Genomic DNA, 17,360 nt, shown 5'->3' with positions numbered 1-17,360 from the left:
GGAAATAATATACAATATAGTATCTTCATGTAACAATGTATATGATGTCACAGTGTACAGGAAATAATATACAATATAGTATCTTCATGTAACAATGTATATGATGTCACAGTGTACAGGAAATAATATGCAGTATAGAATCATGTAACAATGTATATGATGATGTCACATAGTACAGGAAATAACATACAATATAGCATCTTCATGTAACAATGTATATGATGTCACAGTACATGGAATAATACACAGCACAGAATAATGATGTAACAATGTATATGATGATGTCACCGTACAGGAAATAATATACAGCATAGAACAATGATGTAACAATATATATGATGTCACAGTGTACATAAAATTATAATATACAGTATAGAATCATTGTGTAACAATGTGTATGATATCACGCTGTATAGAATGATGAAATAAGATTGATTTAATGTGTATAAAAATAATTATGTCACAACAGATTATACTGTATATGATGATGACATCACAGTGTATTAAATGGTGACCTCACAATGGCCCGGTGTGAGGTCACACAATCTCTGTATGATTATTACTCTCCATACATACTATATGGTAATGTAGCTCTCTATAATGATTTGTAAGGGGACGTCCCTGCCACACGAGAACCTGATATGTTTAACATTTGCTCTTCTGCCCTTTTATATGGCAGATCTGGAAATCGTAAGAAATGCAACCTCTACATGACACCATGGGGCAAAAGGCTTCAGACTGCAACTTTGTGTAAGTTTTCTCTACAGCTTGATATTTACATAGCTGGAGACAATCTTCCCTGTCATGCTTCGGCCCTTTCCCTTCATTGATGGCAACTACCTCCATGTATATACAACGGGATCATTTTACTTACACGTCTCTAGGCCATAAGTTTACGTTCGGCCTGGTCCAGGTCATCACCCACTGTTACCAAATGGCCAAATATTTATCTTGGTGACCCTGCAGTCCGGGCGGATGGAGGGGGCTCTGTAATGTATGGACATTGGTATAAGGAGATGCAGCTGGTTTATCATTCAACTTTTATTTCTGGCCGTTCTGATCAAATTTTCCCTAATCCCATTTCTATTTTCTGACATTTAGGGATTGACAGCCTCTGTGCTGTGATACTGAAACAAGCCATGGATCTACTTATAGTGAGCTCAGTGTAAACCAGGTAAGAATGTTTCCAATGGGGTTTGTTTTCCAACGTACGTAGATGTGTTAATGGTCAAAGTGGATACATGGGGCTCCAAAAACAAGTGTAGTAAATTATCCCATACATATTTAGTTTAGAATCCATGTGTTTCCACTTTAACCATTGAATAAATGCCTCTTTGGAAACACTGTAAAAAAATAACGTGAATAAAATAACATGTGCATGCTGCGTAAATGTGTGCATTGCAATGTTTTGTTGCAATATCATGGCTAACGCTGTATATTTTGTGGTTCTAGAGCAAGAAATGTCCCTTTTCATGTTCTATATTAGTGATATAGTTTCCCGTCCTCCATGTGGGTAAGTATAAATGTCACCCGCTATCTGACATACAGGTCCACTTGTTGGCGCCATACTGAAGGCTGCAGGTAAGAACATTGTGATTAGCTCCTCAAACGCTGATAACACAAGCGGCTATTGTTGTGTCAGGAAGTCTGAAGTGACCTCCACACTAAGAACAGGTAACACGACCTTCAGGGGAGGAGGCAGGACGCGCTTCCACGCACTCCCATACATACACTATTCAGGGGAAAGCTCAGTGATGATTATCACAAGATCTGCAACAATTGTCTGCTGTACCGATAGTCACGGACAGTGCAGATCATTATACACAGGAAGATCTCTATCTGGCAGATGCTTTCAGGATGAGGCTCATTCATGAGGTTCACATTAGACAAAAAACTGAGCAATTTCACCCATGGTCGGGGGATGTTATCAACCAACAATTATCTGCAAAGCTTTTAAGTTTTTGTCCTGAACTTAAAGCATCATAAGGGCCTTTGATTCTATTCACTCAGTTGATGAAGCCCGTGGTAGAGCCAGGATTTTCGAGATATTAGAATAATTTTCATCAAAATTGGAAACACACTGTACATCATGGTCTGTCGAGAATTAGGGATGACACTAAACTTGTCTTGCCAGCCTGTATAGAGGAGGAAGCAAATACAGCTTTATATCAAAGGGCCCCAAGACTTGCTATAGTTTTATAGAAGTTGAGTGTTGGTGAACCAGACACCTAAGCACTAGAAATTGTATCTGAAGTAGATCAGGGGAAGTTGTACCTGCACCAACCACTGAGCTCTACAAAGAAGTTAATTTGGGTTTTGTTCTAGCAGAACCCCAGATAAAGTGAGGAATCAGTACATTTTACCAATTTAGGGTCTGCATATTCCAGTAGATTAAAGGTTTTAGGAAGGATTATGATATTTTGTAGGCTAATCCTTCGACAGACGGTAGATACAGGGGTGTAACTACAGCCATAGCAGCTGCTATGGGGCCCACATTGTTAGCGGGCCCCGGCATCCGACCTGACACACTGAAGAATGGAGAATGTGCACCATTATACACATATTATGCTGTACAATGTACATATATAACAGGTCACATCTTCCACAGTACACAGCATGAATCAGCAGCTCAAATAAGAAATGTCTGTGGAGAGGAAGGGAACAGCATTACGACAGGACCAGGGATCTCTCATCTCTAATTCCTGTTGTGTACTATTCCCAAGTGGCCATCAGCTACTGAGGCAGATCTGTGCAAGTGTGTGAATGTGTGATGATACAAATATGTATATTTTTTAGGGGGTAGAGGGGCCCCCATTCAGCCTGCTGTGGGGCCCTGCCTCTCCTAGTTACACCCCTGGGTAGACAACTCCAAATTGCAAATATGTCCTTATAAGTGGGGGTATAGGTCAATATCATAAGAGGTGGATTAGTTCCTATGGGGATAGTACTGAGGGCATCCAGTAGCTGCATCTAAACATATTCCTCTGAGACAGAAGGGAATTGTATCAGAATTAATCAACTAACAAGAAACATACACACCTGCCGGTAACTTTTGCGCAGTGTTGTATATTAAAGTCCATAAAAGCTTTCAGACCAGCTACAGTGGATAAGGGGGTATGAGAAATGACCAAATTAGGCTATAATGGACATTACACAAGGGAATGGGGCCAAAAAACCATATACCATATAACCAGAATAGGGGCCAGTGCAATATACACTTTTATTGACATATACTGTAAGCTTTATCTGGGCAAGATGTGCTATAGGCACCACAAAAGGCAATGAATTATGGATAGTAAAAATATTCAGCTTTTATTCATTCACTGAGAAAAAAAAAATATTAAAAATGGTCAATAACTGAAGCACAAAGTCGGTTTTCAAGTATCGGACTGTTTCATTGTAACAGGTATTTCGGTAAGTTCAGGAGAGGTGAGGCTACATTTGAAAAGTTGAGGTGGATACAAAGGTGCGACTGATCATAAGTCTACAACCTGCACATTGTTACCGAGAGGCTTTGAAGTCCTTGTGTAGAATGGTACATTATCCGGGACAAATATTACCACTCGTGTTCTGTGTGACCTGCACCATCTCCGGAGGAACGTGACATTCTGAGCAGCTTAGATCTTCATCCATCTTCAGGTGTCAACGCCTGCGATGAGAACAGCTTTGAACTTCCATCCTCCCTAGCACAACTTTGGTATTTTAGGGCCAGGAGGCACCAACTCAACACCTGGATTAGAGGCTCGGGGAGCTGCGGCGTTCACCGCTTAACCAGTAGAACCGGGTTATCTTGTAGATATTTACCAAGGTGAACATTTCTCTTAGAGGGGGGTATAGAAACTGCAGTTGCCCCTCCTGTGTTTGCAGATCATTGCTCGTAATCCTGTAAATTCACACAGTAGACAGGTTAAGGCGACATGAGACTTGTTTATATAGAGGCCGCTGCAGGCGCGGGTCGTAAACGTGGGTTTTTATTTTTTATTCTTGATACTATAAGCCGTGTATTTGAAGGATGGATTTACAGCTCTGTAGATGGGGGCCATCCATTCCCAGCCGCACAGTCACCAGTGACTTCCCGGCAGAGTCACCCAGGTCACCCCTCCGCACAGTAACCTGGGCATTCATTACCGGTGACGAGGTGCAGACGCTACTGCTGCTTTGTGTTACTTGTTTGTCACCTGGGAACGTTGTAAATGGTCTGACACATGAAACACCTGGTAAATTACTACCTGCACAAAGGCTGCGGCCCACGGACGTTCATTGTAAACTCCTGTGACGACTAAGGAGGCGATATAACACTTGTCAGGTCTTCGTATTATAAGGAAAGATATAACAACTGCTTAGCCTCTAAGACGTGAATTATCGCTGGTCGGTCTTATGAAATTGACAAATTTAAGAGTGAAACAAAGAATTATTTCAGTATAATGGCACATCTGCCCTCACATAACATAAAGTTCTAAGCATTTGGGCACATGGTCCATATTTCAGTTCCATATCTCAGTACCAGTCTCTTTTGTGGCATCTACTTAAAATGTGGGCATATTAGTTGCCATCCAGATTTTCTAGGAGCAGTGATCATTAATAAATTGTTTGGATTTCTAAATAATCCAGTTTTAAGTGTATAGGGGATAACTTAAAAGGAAATTTACAGGGAACCATTGCAGGAATGTTTATTAGAAGGGTTAATAAAATAGATTACTTCTAAAATTAACTTTCAACTTCATTTTAATTAAACACAAGCTTCAGAGGGGGGCGTCATCAGAGCCACTCCGGGATATTGTTAATGTCTCCCTCTGCGCTGCCCTTCCCCCTCTGTGCCAGAAATCCTGCGGCAACAGTATATAATATATATGTATATATATATATATACTCACTGCTGCCGCAAGATTTCAGCAGACAGTGGATCGGGGGGAAGTGCAGAGGAAGGCAGTTACAAGTGCTTTGGGGGGTAGGGCTGTATGAGCCCAGGAGACTGTATGGGCTCTGGTGACCGCCCCCTGATGCACTTGTTCTTCTTTGAAAAAACTGAATATTAGAAGTAATCTTTTTTATACACTAATAAACATATGCTCATATTCACGCGACTGGGACCTACAATGCAGCTTGAATGGTTAATAAAGTTCAAACGCCTTGATAGATTTAAAGGGGTTGTCCAGAGGTTGAAAAACATGGCTAACTTCTTCCATTAATAGCACCACAACTGACCATAGTTTGTGTCAGTATTGCAACTCAGCTCTATAAAGATGAAAGGATTGGAGTATCAATACCGGCACAAACCATGGTCAGGTGTGGTGCCGTTTTGGAAGAAACCTCCGAACAACCTCTTTAAGTTATCCTTGAGTGGGGGTCAACTGCTTACGAGAACTGGAGTCCCTTTCTCAATAATTGGTGGAGTAGCAGGACAAGTATGGCAAGGCATCTACCATCCCGGCACTCATATGGGAGTGCTGGAGATAGCTGAGCGCTGTGCTCTGCAATTGTAGACACTACCATGCAATTCAATAGAGCAGCAGGACGCATATTATCGCTCCATCAATTAGTGATAACGGGACCCCATTTTCTGGATTGCTGGGGGTCACATTTTTGTGATCAGTGCTGGTCCTAGCAGTCGGAAAAAAATGTATGCATCATGAAAAATGTATGTTAAGTGGAATTTCTGTGTAACCTTCTCAGTAGTAAATCAGTGACTTCATCTCTAGTTGTAGGACGTGTGATGTCACAGCAACTTTTATGCTTCCATGTCTGGTGGTTTGGCCTGGAGCATTTTTGCAGTCATCTTGTAGGCCCTGCTGATGTTTTACTTAAGATGTCAGTGTCAGGCTGGGGCCTTTTTATTCAGGTTATTTGCAGTTTGGTGCAATGCAGTCGTAGGGCCATGGCAAGAGCCAATACACCTGGGGGCTCCAGGACATTTTACACCATCTTGTCATTTTTCTGTCCTGGGTAACATAAAAAGCCCTGGGATGGGGTATTTTACTGCATTGTACAGTATCCACAAGGTCCTTTTATCCGCAGAGGTCAGTTTCCATGTGAGCGTGTATTGTGCGGGTAGACGTGATGGCGCAGTGACACGCTGGCGGCCTGGATATTATTTTAAATTGAATGTCAGAGTTGAGATTAAGCAAATGTCAAGATAACAGAATAAGGAAAGAGGAGGAACTGAGGGCGGCAGACATCAAAAGGCAGAGGAAGAAGCGTTATCTAAAGCAAATAAGCCCAAACCACAACAGAGGCAGAGCGCAAGGAACAAGGGCACCTGAGCAAAGGAAGGACTTATTTATAACATCCTGAGGGGGACAACGCAAACTCCCCATCATGGAAAGTCGCCTACTTCTCACAGGAGAGACCGCCGCCTCGTCCCCAGCCCTTGTGTCATGGCGGATAAAGAATCCCAGGCTACTTCCAGACTTCCTTCCTGACCTCTTGTTTTATCACTTTGGATCTTTTACATTTGATGTTCCACTTGTGGTCCCCGCACACAAGACTTCTGGTTCACATTACTAGAGACTTTACCAAAAACTGTGACCTACAAGCCTGGTATATATGTAAGAAGCTGTCTCATTCATACATTATCGGATGTGTCCTCAATTGTGGGACCAGCAGGGTTTGCTGGAGCTTGTAGTTACTTGTTGTAGGACTTATCCGCTTGTAGTAAATGAGGCTCTCAGGGCCCTTTTCTTCTCTCTTAAGACAAGCAGTTTTCTTTCTCCTGCTGCTCTCCATTGACCTCAATACCCCAAAGGCGTCTTAGTCTGATTGTGACTTGAATGTCATTTAAAGGATCAGAGCATCCCCTCCATGAACAAGCCACTCGACAATGGCGGATTTATTAATCCCCAGTGTCACAACACCCTGACAATCCGCTCATGTCACACCCGGGGACTGCAGGGGGCTCATCCCACCACAAAGAGTTAAATCATCAGTAATCCTCGCTCTCCATGGCAGGGGGCCTCTTATAGATTATTTCTATAATAGAAGCCAGTGCCACCTAATAAAGGCTGCCATTATATAAATACTGCTTTATGGGTCTCCGGAAACGCCTTCAGATTAGAAATTAAACTGCGGTCACATTCTGTAGGTATTTATTAATAAAGTCACAGCACGAAAAAGAGCAGATTATACCCCACATATCGCATTATACCCCACCTGGAATGTAGTTACTGTTAACACAACTAGCCTGGAAAGTATCCAAGAAGGCGAGGAAAGTATATCCTGCGACCAGAGACCCACCAAGACGACAAGTGCTGGGCCCTTGTGTACATTATTCCCTATCTGTAGGAGATGATAAAGCCATCGGTAAGAGTCCGACTGCTGGGATCCCCACAATCAGTATCAGAATGTCAGAAAATGCCAAATACTGCCTTTAGTTATCTTACGGTTATCAAATGTGACAGTGAATAGGAGTGCGGGAGATTCCCATACTATTGAATGGAGCAGCAGGACTCATCCTCCACCTGCTGCACCAATTATTGAGCAAGGACCCCCAGTCCTGAAGATCACTGGGGGTCCTTTCTCGTGATCAGTGGTGGTTCCAATCAGTCAGACCCCCACAATCAGATTGTTATCCCCTATTCCAGTAATGGCTAACCTATGGCACTGGTGCCAGAGGTGGCACTCAGAGCCCTTTCTGTGGGCACTCAGGCCATCATCAGAGATGACTCCAGGTATCTTTCTGCAGTCCCAGACAGCCCAGGACTTGCTGTGCACAGAGCTATTTTAAAGTGACAGCTCTACCTGGGACTATTTTCTGCTTTATTGGTGTCCTCAGGGTGCTGGTATCAATGTAAGCTGTGACAGAGAAGGGAGTATAAATCACAAATTACATTTCTGTGTTGGCACTTTGCGATAAATAAGTGGGTCTTTGTTGTAGTTTGGGCACTCAGTCTCTAAAAGGTTCGCCATCACTGCCCTATGCTATAACATAGATACCATACAGTCACAAAATGGGTGACAGCAATAGAGCTAATTGGAAATCAATCTAACTAGTAAATTAAAAGTCAGAGGGAGGACCAACCTAGAAGATAGGTGCCAGACATAGATACACTGATTTGCACTATGTAGATACAGCTAGGTTGGTAAGTGTTAGACAAAGATGCAACTGGGAAGGTATATTTACCAGGCAGACACCTAATGGTGAAGGTAGGTTGCGTGTATAAATTCAGTCATGAAGGTGAATACTATGTACACTTCAAATCTGGAAGGTATCAGAACCAGTACCATAATTAAAGACTCAATGAGGAAGACAAGTGCCAGGCAGAAGGTAGATGCCAACCAACCGAGGAAGATATGCTATGTGTATGGAGCCAAGGACTGTAGATTAGTATATATGTATTATTAGGTGACTTAACCTTCAAATTAGGAACCACCATGTTGTCATTCAGAAATTGTATAGTAGAACAATACACTGGTGTCAGCATTTGTTTTAGAACCCTCTGCGGATCATTCACCTGCTGAGCCCCGTGACAGAAGCCCAATCCCCGTCTCATCCCAACTGACCCCTGAACTTCCTGTTTGTGCTACCGGGGCGGGTGCAATGAAATGGCTGACACTGTAAAACGCCTGGCTCAGGGTGGAGAGTCAGCCAGATCCTCTGTGCCGGTCCATTCATACAATAAGCCTCGGCTTCCAGATCATTGTCTCTAAACAAAACAGATGTTTAGCTCATTCCAGCGTGCATACCGGCGTCCATTACTCCAGAACGCTGGCCCAGCGGACGGCTAACCCTGTGTGTGCCGGACATAGCAGACCACCTGAAATATCCCATCTCCATTGGTGTGTTCTTATTAGATTGTGCTGCGGCACTTATGTCATAACCCATTGACAGCTCGTACAATTTTTTGTGACTGTTGATTTATACTTTGTGCATTGTCTGCTTTGTGTTCCAGGGGGGTCTGCTGAGGATATTGGGTGCAGCAGAGCGTCTCTGTCACTGCTGCGTTCTCCATGGACGGTTAAAGCCTTGTGTGGTACTATTCACAGCCATATTGTCCTGGCTCTCTTCCAGCACGGATTCTATATAATCACATGGAATTCGACCCAGGGAATTTTTCTGCTTTTGTTGTTTTCCGCCTGGAAGCTCATAAAAATGTCCTCTGAAAAACACTGGGTGGAGCGACAAGCCGAGCTTAAAAGTGACTGTCAAATAGGTGCCCCAGTCACCCTCAGCAGGGGGCCCCTAGAAGAAGGAAAGGCTGCGCCTGTGGCCCTGAGCTATGAATCTAATGCATCAATGTCTGGGATAAACGAAGAAAAGTTGAATAAAACTTTAATAAACGTTTAGCATTAATTCCTGTTCAGCTGGAAACCATATGACAAGGCTGTATTAGGCTGGCGGCACACGTCCATATTGACCACCATGTTAAACTAAGTATGGACCACGGCTGGAAGAATCACTCACATGAAACTCCATGTTATTGAGCCTCAAAGTTGAGTGACCCACTAAGAGCTGTAGTCGTGACTTTCCCAAGAACCCCTCTGCCCTTATAGTTGGCCCCAATGATTTATAGACACCTTAAGGGGTAGGTGTCCAATGTAAGGAAAAGTTCTGCAACTTTCCAATACACTCGGAGGGTAATTTATCTTGTAGTCATTTCTATTGTTCAAAATGTTGTAAAGTTTTGTGACAACATGATCGGAATGTTGCACAAGTGTTGATACATTTGTTGCATCATGAAATATTTTTACAAATGTTTTCTCCACTTTTTATTGCAATTTATCTATCTATTGTAGTGAAATTGCATGTGATACAATGGGGCTCATTTACTAAGGGTCCGAACGGTTTTCCAAATTTTCCCATTTGCACCGAATTACCTCGGGATTTTGGCGCACACGATCAGATTGTGCCGCATCGGCACTGGCTTTCATGCGACAGAAATGGGTGGGGGCATGTGGCTGTCAGACAACCCGACGGATTCGGAAAAACCGCGGAATTAAAAAAAAAAAAATGTTTTGTTTCGCAAGATCACGCACTTACATACACCGGAAAGAAGAAGGTGAACTCCGGCGGACCTCGGCACAGCAGCGACACCTGCTGGATATCGGGCTCACCATCTTAGTGAATCCTGGCAGACCCGGGATCACGACTGGACCGGGTAAGTAAATGTGCCCCAATATGTCAAAACCTCGTCCAAGGGCCAGACACTCACATTTTTAACTCCCAAAACGCACATATAGGCAGTCTCTGGGTTACGTACAAGATAGATTCTGTAGGTTTGTTCTTAAGTTGAATGTGTATGTAAGTCGGAACGGTATAGTTTATAATTGTAACCCCAGTCAACATTTTTTTGGTCTCTATGACAATTGGATTTTAAAAATGTTTTGTTGTCATAAGAACCAGGATTAATAAATAATCTTAAATGCAGACGCCTTTGATAACTGCTATAGCTGATCATTGTAACCTAGGGCTAAAGTACAGTAACCTTTTGTAACTAGGGGTCGTCTGTAAGTCAGGTGTTCTTAAGTTGGGGACCGCCTGTATATGCTGCAAATGGTTAAAGGGGTCGGCCAAAAGATTAATTGTAGATTATTCATTGGTCATTCAATGGAGATTATCTAAGGTCTAAGAATCAGACCAAATTGTCCGGATCCGGAAGTAGACAGCGCCATAGGCTTTTGCAGTGGCAGTGCTAAAGAACTGCAGCTCATCTACCATTCATCTCGATTCATCAGCTTAATAGTTGCTTCAATTTCTGTACGCCATGAAGCAAGTAATCAATGCCAGAACCCTGTGACATACCTCCATTATGGATTTCCATCCTGGATCCCCAGACTATGGCTTAATTGGTCCCCAAAACTGTCCCGCAGCAGATTAGCCACTATTTTGATATAAAATACCCTAAAAAAGGAAAAATGAATAGACGATAGCCAAAGCCGCTGTTTACTGTCAGTGAATGGAAACCTTTTTATTAGCTCCGAAAGCTGAAAAATAACCCTGATTACTTCTCACAGCACTGCACTGATACACTGTAACAAATGTTTCCAAAACTGCAGAACCTCTAACGATAATGAAAAAGTTTTATTTGCACCAGACAGGAGCTTTTGATGTCCTGAGAACGCTCCTTAAGCAGTAATAAGACTGGGGTGGGCGGCCATCTTTTCTTCCAGTTTTCCATAAGAAATCCCCGGCACTAGTCTCCTGCCTCTTATTGACCCCCGACCTGAGGAATGTGCAGATCTCCATGACAATGGGCCATTATAGCCGTTCCTGCTGTGTTGCCGTCGTTTTCTTCTGCCATTGACATTACTTAATAAATTTTTCTTTTTTACTTCAGCCGTTTCCTGTGTCTGCAGCTCTCTGGGTTATTCGAGCTCAGGAAAGAAGGTTCAGAATCCGATCTTATTATTAAGACCCCCGTTACTAGGAGTCGGGCCCACTGCCAGCGACCTCCATATGGAGGCAAGGCCTAGCAGCAGGTTTCCATGACGAGTAAAATGCAGAGCAGGAAGGGCAGAGGCCTAGGCCGCAGCCGCCGTGTCCCCCTCATTCCTAACATAGTAAATCATCTCTATGGTGGAGAGCCGCGGCCTGATGGCTTTTCCAGACTTTCCTCACACTTCATTATCAGTCTGCTCGCTGTGATTCCCACATAAATGGCTTCACAAGACCCCAATTAAATATGTCTGCTGCATGTGAACTGAAGTGAATCAACGAGCATCAACCAGAGGCAGGGGCCGAATCAGACGGCGGGGGATATTAGATGACGGCGTGAAACGCTGATCCGCTGCTAATTAGAGCTGATCCTCTGCGGCATAATGAGAAATCTACCTCTTCTAATACATGTGAAAATATAAAAGGTTGCAGGCATCGTAGCTGCAGGGTCTCTGCTCCTGCGTCCCCTTCATTCAGTCTTATTGCGGGGCGAAATTGGCAATGATATTTACTGTTCCCATCAAGAATATGGCTTATTATAAGCTGTACCAACTATTTGATGAATCCACTATCCATAGTATGGGGATTACAAGATGATTGGTGGGGGTCTGAATGCTGCAGAGCCCACCAGGCACAAGAACAGGACCCCCAGAAATCCAGAGAATAGGGTGGTTGTTCTCAGTAACTCAGTAATGAATGGAGTGGAAAGCCAAGCATCCTGGTGCCTCAGTCAATTGCTAGAGAGCATAGGAAATTGCTGAGCATAGCGCTCGGATATCACCTATGGACAGTGGGTAGTTTAAAAGGAACTTGTCACCATACTTCATTAAACAACTAGCCCTCAGGAAGGGTATACAGTCTTCCTAGAATTCCATCTTATGTGAAATATAAAGTCATCTGAAAATGAGCAGAGAAGATGAGATGAGTCAAGTTTAGAGGCTGCAAAAAATTGTCATTGCAGACACCCAGGTCTTCAGTTTTGTAACACCTAGAAACATGCTTTTGTTGTGATATTAAAGAGAAGAATCTCATCTTACAGATCACAGACAAGATGATGTACAGAAGTGGAGATACAAACCGTTAAAGGCATAGGAAATGCGATCTCCAGATTAAGATCCCGTTCCCATCTTTTAGTTTAACTTCCCCTATCTTTGGTTCTGTTGAACATAGAACTACAAGCCTTATGTCATCTGAAAGATGTGATTCTCAAGAGGACACTAGCAGCATGTTTCTAGATCCTAGAAAACCAAATGACACTTCTCGTGCAGCCTCTAAACTTGTCTCATCTGAGGCAAAATCTGACATCACATGATTTTGGAGGAGATATTTTTTTTAAAGAGATGAAATGTCTCATAAAAAAGGGAATTGTATAAAGTACATTTCATACCAGACCTTAGGGGTCCAGTTGTTTAATGGGGTAAAATATGGCGACGGGTTCCCTTTAAAGAGTCGGTACCATGCCTTTAACTGATGCTTTTCTTAACAAACAGATGACAGAAAGTGACATCCGTGATCCAACATTGAAAGACAATATTGTAAGTGATATTCCAGTGTTTATTTATTGATCATCTACCCTTTGGCGATCAATACGAATCGGCAGGAGACTGACGCCCATCACTGCAGTGGGCGCTGCTTCTACTTCAGAGGCTGGTGACATCATGTCCATTTAACACAATTGATTTGCAGCTCCTGCTAATGAATTGGGCTAAGCTGCAGTATCAAGCTTGACCACTGTGCAATATACAGTGCTGTGCTTGATGGAATGTAAAGAGGATGCAGTACACTGTCGTGTAATCTGTGGATTAGCTGTCTGCCCCTACTGATCACCTATCCTAAACATAGAATAAAATAACATATCTACACTTGATATACAATGAAGACAATAACATAACTCTATGGACTGGATTAACTTCTCAGGACAGATAGAGAACCTCTGGCGTTAATGGTGGCTACCTACATTGGTTGTCCATTCTACGAACAGATCTAAGGAATTGGCTACAGTCTTTGATAATTCGACAGAGACTTGCTGACTGATGGATGATGAACTAGCCGGAGTATTAATTACTGCTCCTTGGAGATTCCACCTTCTGCCTGTAAAGATCACTTTGCTGTGATTGCCTCCTGTCCAGACGGGAAGCACAGCAGATGGACAGGCCTCCGGGGGCAGGGATCAACCTTGTTAAACAAGACTCAACCATAAAACCAGTGTATGGTGCGACTGCTTGTAGGATGAAGATGGCGCCCATACTACCAAATCCTTGGTTATGCATTGTTGTCTTGTATAATTTAAGGGCTGCCCTCATTCATACGGGTTTGGTAATAACCAAACAAGTAGATGTAAATCCATAATTATACTCAGTCGCATAATCTTGTAGTTTTTTTCCTACATGGTTCTAGACTCAAGACACGTCACACCTGTGTCAGGTGACTAATGCCGCCATTAACACGATTGGAACGTTCAGTAGAGAGGTTTTTTTTACATGACGCAGACATAATTACAGGTTCATTATAGTTTATTTCTTCTTCCTGAAGAATAGAAAGATCAGACAGGACATTAATAACCGTGGCCCTGGGCCCCTGAGGCGATGCTGACCGTGGGAATCGCTTATTTTTTTTTCCAACATACCATACATAATGATAATCTGAAGCAACGTGATGCCGGAACGAGCACTGGATCAGAGAAGCTGTAAGGGTGTGTTCACATTCTGTAGTCATATTGCAGTATTTACCACCTTTCTGGCCTCTAATCGTAAATCTTAATTGCTCAGCGATACAGTGGGCATCGTATAGCGCATCCAGCTTTCCCAGGATCTGATAGAACTGAAAATAAGTGACTTTTGAACTACTAAACAGAACAAGATGACTCAATGAGATAATAGATAGCTGTGCTCTGGCCAATATCCTCCTAATCTTGTCGTCTGGGGATGTCATGTGTCAACTTCAGCTGATGCCAGGGAAAATTTCAACATGTGAAGAAGGATTTTTTCATCCGACCAATGTTCTCTTTTTGAAGGAGAATTGCCTGTATGTCCTCTATAGGTTTCATCTACATATTGACTATGGATCTTTTAACACTCCCTAACTCATTAACCGCATCCCTTTTACTGCCCGATAGCAAGCGCTGCTCATCCGGAGATTTAATGTTCATGTATATAATACCAGATCTGCAGTTAGGACTGACACCCGCCATATAGAACAACATAAGCAACGTCCTGGGCAGCAGCTCACTATCATGGTCACATTTGTAACATCACTAGGAAACACTGTTCAAGAAGAGAAAGAAAAAGTTCTCGTCTGACAGGTTTCTGTAAATGAGGTGGAACTGGGAGGCCAAGTGCGAGAGACGAGGCGCCGCCGCTATGTGCCGACTGTCCTACATGCACAAGGGGTGGTGGGGAAAATCCGCAGACATAATCTAGAAAGTAAATACATTATATAACATAACAGAGAGGGGTGCAAAAGAAAAAAAAAAAATACCTGGAGGGCAAATGCTTAACATCCCAGAATAAGGGCAAATCTCACGCAGCTACAGCCCTGCCTTATGGGGGACAATGAAAAGAGATTGTGGGTTGTAGATGGATACAACCCTCCTCCCCTCATCCTGATCGGGACAGTATAATACTTGTCACTCCATGATGATGTCCTTATGGCCAGGCAATTTGTGGACAGTTTTATGAGCCCAGCACAATGGTCTGAGGAAGTGGCCACATGCCCGGCTGTTATACAGAAGCTTCAATGAGTCCGGCTAGTAACAGGTCCCTGTGAACGGCACAACTTGTGTTTCTTTATGGTTCCTATAAGGTGCGGGGGGGGGGGGGGGGGAGGCGCTCCCCCCTACCCACATCTCTATTCAGTAATTACCCCACCACCATTATCTCCTATGATCTTCTCGTCTTGATCTCTTTGATGAAAGGTTTTTATGGGGGGTTTTGTACCTTTTATCTCAATCCTTCAGATACAAGAACCTGCATTACTAGGATGCAGCTCCTGTAGTAATTGCTTTCCAATCTGTTTTCTCCATAAAATCCTGATTCCTCTATTGACTATTTAGATATCTGATAGAGCGAAGTGTGACACAGGCGGCTGGAGATGTGCTAGAGGTCACATAATGTGCAGGTAGATGTTACCATCGGGGGGACCAGTCGTTCCCAAGATGTGCGTCGCAACCCCTGCAGATCTGGGACAAAACACGGCTCACATTTACCACCAAGGTTCTCCAGTATTTCAGCTCTATGTTCACAATTCGACCACTAATGAAGGGTCACGTGAATCGGAGGACTTCATCGGAAAGTTTAGAAACTACTGCCTTGGCCCATATGTATGTTCTGACACAAAAGGTTTTCTACTCTAATCAAATTGGCCATTGAAAAGTTTGGCGACAACCCACGTGGGAGCTGTAATTGTGGAAGTATTGTTGCATTAAGGGTTTAGAAAGGAAATATAAACCCCCCTCTTCCCCCAAGCTCCTGCATTCCACAACAGCTCGGAGATTTTAGGGGTGTACGATTTCCCATAAGACCCTCAGGGTGGGGAGAAAGAAGTCCTCGGCCCGAGTTGTGCAGCTGACATTGGGCTGATTGAAGAGGCATAACCTACAGAGAAAGGAGAATTCATTCCAGAACAGAGAAATGGGAGAGTGATGGATAGGACAGGTGGACGCTGCTCAATCACCGATGTGACGCCCCCTGCAGTGTACAGCTTACAACTCGCACATGAAAGGGAGATGCGGCCCTTGTGCCAATAGCAAAAAGAGAGCTCTCTATTATTGTGCAAGATGTGTCCAGTCCTAGTCACGGAATGATTATTGATAGTTATTGCTTGTACCGTCCTGCAACTTTTGCACTTTTTCATCTTTGTGATTTTATCATAGCCACTATACATTGCCCACCTTACAATGTAGTTAGCACAGTTCTGTGCAGAACTGGGGCGAACAGAATAACTCATGTTGAAAAGGAGAAAACTAATTTTCAGGACATTATTAAAGGCGACAGTCTAGCAGGACACAATTTCGCTTCCGCAATGTCCTCCAGCTCACGCAGTGTTTACACGAGGAGGAAACAGCCGTGTAATGAGACATTTCATCAAACTATCCAAAAATCGAGCCAAGAACAAGCAAAAGCCAGTGACGTGGCTGCCAGCATAAGAGTTGGGACTTGTAGTACTACAGATTGGCGCCTGTATCTATACCGCGCTTATGAGGTTATTGCGCCATTTTTTCCTATGTAGCCTCAAACCAAGTGGTGTGATCTGTGACAGGTTATTTGCATTGAAACAATGGACTGGCAAAGTGAATCATACTAAATTCCTTGGCTTCGTGTTGTGACCTGACGATAATTCGAATAATTTACAGAACTTTTGGAAAGATCAGATTGGAAAAAAAAAAAAAAGTTTTGCAGCAATTACACTGTAGGTGCCAGAGAATTAATAATGAAGGCAGCTTTGATGCAGATCTATGTACAACACGGTAGAATAGGTTGTTGCCATACTATGAAGTAGGAACCAGTGGTGTAACTTGACGCCGATGGGCCCAAGTGCAAAGTCTGTGCCCCCCCCCCCCCCCCGACTATAATGTATGGTTTATAGTACTAGTCTTCTCATATGGGAAAGTGAGACCTTATGGGCCCTCTAAGCCTCCTGGGCCCGGTTGCGACTGCATCCTCTGCACCCCCTCAAGTTACGCCCCTGGTAGGAACAGTATATATGTATGTACACGAGTACAGTAAATCCAATGCATCGAAATGGAATTCAAGTACAGCACTGCCCCTAGTGGCAAATGGCAAACAACACACCCTGGTCATGCTCCGACAAAGCTCTTTACTGTTTCCCCCCCTCAGGGATCGGCTCACATCATATTTTCCAGTTTCAAAAATCATAAAGATGACCTCCTTCTCCTCCCAGGAATAACAAATCCATCATTCAGTTTAAAAGGTTAATGTCAATGAAGACTCCTATAGGATCGCTGCTGCCACCTGCTGCAAGTATCCGGCTATAC

The 17,360-nt window shown here is 43.3% G+C and overlaps 1 long non-coding RNA gene across 4 annotated transcripts in view; it reads left to right on the top strand.

The window, feature by feature from the left end:
* LOC140134741 (uncharacterized) overlaps positions 1-9,578 on the top strand; it is a 35,504-nt gene extending 25,926 nt beyond the window's left edge. For 2 of the 4 annotated variants that reach the window (XR_011856393.1, XR_011856395.1), the window contains exons 3-6: positions 680-750; positions 1,102-1,174; positions 1,453-3,808; positions 8,886-9,578. This is a non-coding gene — a long non-coding RNA (uncharacterized lncRNA). The remainder of the gene's footprint in view (positions 1-679; positions 751-1,101; positions 1,175-1,452; positions 3,809-8,885) is intronic. The other 2 variants (XR_011856394.1, XR_011856396.1) reach the window with 2 other exon arrangements.
* Positions 9,579-17,360: the final 7,782 nt, after the last annotated feature.

Source organism: Engystomops pustulosus, chromosome 6 (genome assembly GCF_040894005.1).
Source record: "Engystomops pustulosus chromosome 6, aEngPut4.maternal, whole genome shotgun sequence".
Lineage (NCBI taxonomy): Eukaryota > Metazoa > Chordata > Amphibia > Anura > Leptodactylidae > Engystomops > Engystomops pustulosus.
Note: the sequence above shows the minus strand (reverse complement) of the source record. Positions and strands in the feature narration are given on the sequence as shown.